The sequence below is a fragment of the Neopsephotus bourkii genome, unplaced genomic scaffold, assembly GCF_033783945.1.
Source record: "Neopsephotus bourkii isolate Nb327-2 ecotype Australia unplaced genomic scaffold, CSIRO-AGI_Nbou_v1 NB_551, whole genome shotgun sequence".
In the NCBI taxonomy this organism is placed as follows: domain Eukaryota; kingdom Metazoa; phylum Chordata; class Aves; order Psittaciformes; family Psittacidae; genus Neopsephotus; species Neopsephotus bourkii.
The window spans coordinates 148,659-152,753 of NW_026901052.1; positions in this window are offsets into that span (position 1 = coordinate 148,659).

Here is a 4,095-nt window from a genome sequence, read left to right on the forward strand (position 1 = left end):
AGCCGAGGCCTCGACTGATTGGGCAGCACCGCGTGGCGAGGTGACGTTAAGAGGGGGAGGGACAGCGCCGGCGGGTGCGACACTGGTACCGGCAGGATGTCACCAGCAGAAGTAGAGGTATTTATTATTCCTATCTCCTGCCAGCCATCGCTGTGATTGAGAGATAGGTCACTTTGGGTAAAATTGGAACCCCAAGTCAAGCTGTGTACCTCCTGTGTTTTCATTGCCCTTGTGGACCTGTTGGAGCGAGCCTGGAGGAGGCCACTGAGGTGCTGCAAGGGCTAGAGCAGCTGTGCTCTGAAGCCAGGCTGAGAGAGCTGGGCTGGTTCAGCCTGGAGAAGAGAAGGCTCCTTAAGGGGAGACCTTAGAGCAGCTCCCAGTGCCTAAACGGGCTACAAGAAACCTGGAGAGGGGCTTTGGACAAGGGCCTGTAGGAACAGGACAAGGGGGAATGGCTTTAACCTGACAGAGGGGAGACTGAGATGAGCTCTTAGGCAGAAGTTGTTCCCTGTGTGAGAGGTAATAAAGGGTTAATGAAATTTTGCTTTCACCAAGCGTATGTGGCCTGCAAAAGATAAAAGCTGATCAGATATGACCATCCTGTAATGTAACACCAGTGAGAGAAACTGAAAGAACTAACACCTACAGGGCTGTTCAGAACTGGCTGAAGAGCCAGGGTGAAAAGTTCACCTTAAGAGGAAGACAGTCTTACTTCACCCCTGAAGACCCCGGAAACGACCACCAGGAGGCAGAGAGCATACACCGAAAGGAGGAGACCAGGGTGGACTTCGGGGAGTCATTTCGGAGAAGCAATTGCAATAGTTCCTCCCTGTTCCTGGGATGACTCTGAATATGTATTCGGCTGATGCAATAGAGAATGGATAAAAAGCTTGTGTACGGATACAACGGGGCACCTCTGGCTATGGTCATGCGCCCAGCGCTGTTTTCTTTGATCCACTGACTTTTTCCCTAATAAATTTTTTAGAATTGAGCATGTTTCTCACACCTGTGAGGGTGCTGAGGCACTGGCACAGGTTGCCCAGAGAAGCTGTAGCTGCCCCATCCCTAGCAGTGTCCAAGGAAGGTGTTCCTGCCCATGGGAGGGGGCTGGAACTCGATGAGCTTTGAAGTCCTTTCTATCCCAAACCAATCTGTGATTCTGTGACAATTCTATGAATAATGGGTAAAGACTTTGAAGTCTCGTAATTTCCTCTCAAAACTCTGAAACTGCAGTAAGTTTATTCTGGCATTGAAGTCTCTTTGTTGAAGTTAGTGGGTTTTAATGCTAGATTTACTGCAGGTGAGAGGTGGCGAAGCAAAGAGCACCATCATCTTCATTGCATCAGTGAGGTGGCTGTGGAATGGAAGGCACTGTTCATTCAGAGAGCACGTAAAATTCTGCTACTACCTGTTCCTGCTGTAGGCACAACTAATGTGGTGGCCCTGCTCCCCCACCTTCTGCATTGCTTTCAATTACAGTGCTAAACCTGAGGTTTTCCTTACTGTAGCATCTGTCATTCATATTAGCTAAAGCATATTAAGTATTACACCTCAGTAAACGAACAGCTGCTGCTGTTTGACAGCAACTGCTGCCTGGATCATCAAAAAGCAATATTCTATAGCTTGGAAACACTTCAGTTAGGCAATCTTGTCCTAGGAAACCCCACTCACTGCTGAGTTGGTGCTCTTAAGAATTAGAGCTCAAAAAACACCAAAAGCCAGAAGGACAGGTGCTCCAGACACAGCAGCTGGGCACCAGGCTCCCAATACCTGGCCAACACAAGAAGTCACCAACAACAGAAAATTCCTGGGCCTCCACCTCTCAGCATTCCTTGCTTTAATACAAAACCTTCCTCCTCCTCTTAGGCCAGATGCACACAGCCTTCTGCATGTAGAGTCTGGAATCTATCCCAATTAATCTTTGTAGTGCCTCACTGACAAGATCAGGCTTCTGCAAGGGCCAAAATGCTCTCACGCATACTGCTGGTTTCCAGCATCTCTGAGTTTTGAATGTTTAGTGGAATGCACAAAATTCTTTAGTACCGCACCTGAGGTTTGACAGGCTTTAGGAACTGTCACAAGACCATCGTGTTACCAAGAAAGGTTTTATTCTTTTTGCCAGTAGCTTTGTTAATTGCACAAAAAAAAAAAATTGTTTTGCCATTTAAACATTTTCACACATCCTATTCTGAATGACAAACATTAATTAAAAACAAGGCAAAAAATAAAAATTCACAACCTTAATTAACTATAGGATCTATCATTTAGGAAAAAATGTTTTTCTTACAAGCTTTTCACAAGTGTCACATTTTCTCTTTAAAAAGGAGGGAGTCAGAAAAAGCAAACTGCTAAAACAAAAATCCTCATAAAAGGAACTTTACAGAATTCTCAACAATATTAAGACAACACTGACTAGCCAGTTTTATTAGAGCATCTCAGCCTCCCCCTTTTTCCTTCCCCCAAATCTCAGGCGTAGAACAGATGAAGATCCATGTTCAGAGGCTACAGACATAAATATAAGAATCTGAGCGAGACTGACATGAGTTCATCTCAAACGGCATCTGAAGCAGTTCGGTTTTCATGTTTTCTCTCTCCTCACTTCATACCCACGTCAGAGCCTCAGTCTCCTGCTCCTCCCTGGACCACCGGTGAGTGTACTTCACCTTCCAGCCACTCCACATCCGCCTTCCTCGCCAGGAAGCTGCAGTCAGTCTTTCTCAGGATTTACAGTGTTGAAGTAGTCTGCACCTGCCACTTCCACATAAATAATCAAATCCGTTTTGAGTACTACAGTATTTCTGGAAAACAATACTGCAGCAGCAGGGTGCTAGGGAGCGTTTCCCCGCTCACAAATACAGTTGAGTTCACTATGAAATACAGGTCACGGGACTTGAGACCTCCTTTTGTACTCTCACTCCATCCAGAGGCACCACAAAGTAAAGAGGGAGATCCTCCATTCATTTTGCTCAGAACCATTCACCTTCACTCTCACCCAAAAGACCTCCGCAGGGACAGGTCAGGGATGCTGCTGCACTGGCTCAGGATAGTTTCATTCTCAACTGGACCAGGGACAGTACCTTCCTTTTCCTCCCAAAAGATTTCTTATACTATAAAACCTAAAACTTACCTCCTGCCCCCAAAAACACCATTTCCCTAGATGTCCTCAATACACAATTCACGTAAGTGATTTCTTAACTGCAGTATGTTTAACCAAGGACTTCTGATGCTAACAGCTGAGCTCTTCTGGATAGGGGAAGCGCAAGTGTGTCAGAAGCAGGCTAATGGCTGGTTATCCTGGGTAGTTATACATGCCTTTAATATGGATATCTACATGCAGGATGGCAGTTGCACCATCTAAGAAATATGTGTAACTAGTACTGTTCACGCATACCACTGACAAATGGCAAACTGATTTCTAACAGTTCTATTACTAGATGTTCACCACAGGACATAATGTGCAACACAATTATTAGCCCACAAATAATGGGGCTCACAGGCAGTGAAACAGTCAACAAAGTAACATTTATAGCATTAGGTGTTAGGTGTCACGATTCATAAGAAGTATCTAATACTTTCTCTGTTTCTTAATAAGGTGCCCCTGAATCATATGCACATGCTGCACAAAGCAGGATTGGTAAGAAATCCTAACCCACAGGAACATTTCCTTACACAGCCATGAAGTTACCAGAAAAATAAGATAGCAGGAGGGGCAGACTTCACAGGTTTAAAGGAACATGGTTTCATTTGAATTTGCTTTCTTTCCTGTCAGAATCCCAACCCAAGAAAGAAGATTGTGCCACTGAAGAGATTTTGGCCAATAAAATTTCTTACTGGCATTTTACTAACTCTCAAGTCTAAAATGCAAGAACCCTTCTAAAAGGCTAATGCTGAGAACAGTAAGTGCGAATGGGGAGGAAACAGAAAAAAACCCTAAACATGCTCTGTGAATTTGAGAGACAGGCTGAGGGTTATTCTGCTAGCAACACTGAGAGCATCTCTGTTCTCCATCCTTGGCATCTGCAGTTAAAGTCCCATATTTCTAGTCTAGAAGCTAGAAACTCAGTAGTGAGTGGCCTTAGCCTCCCATTTTATTTC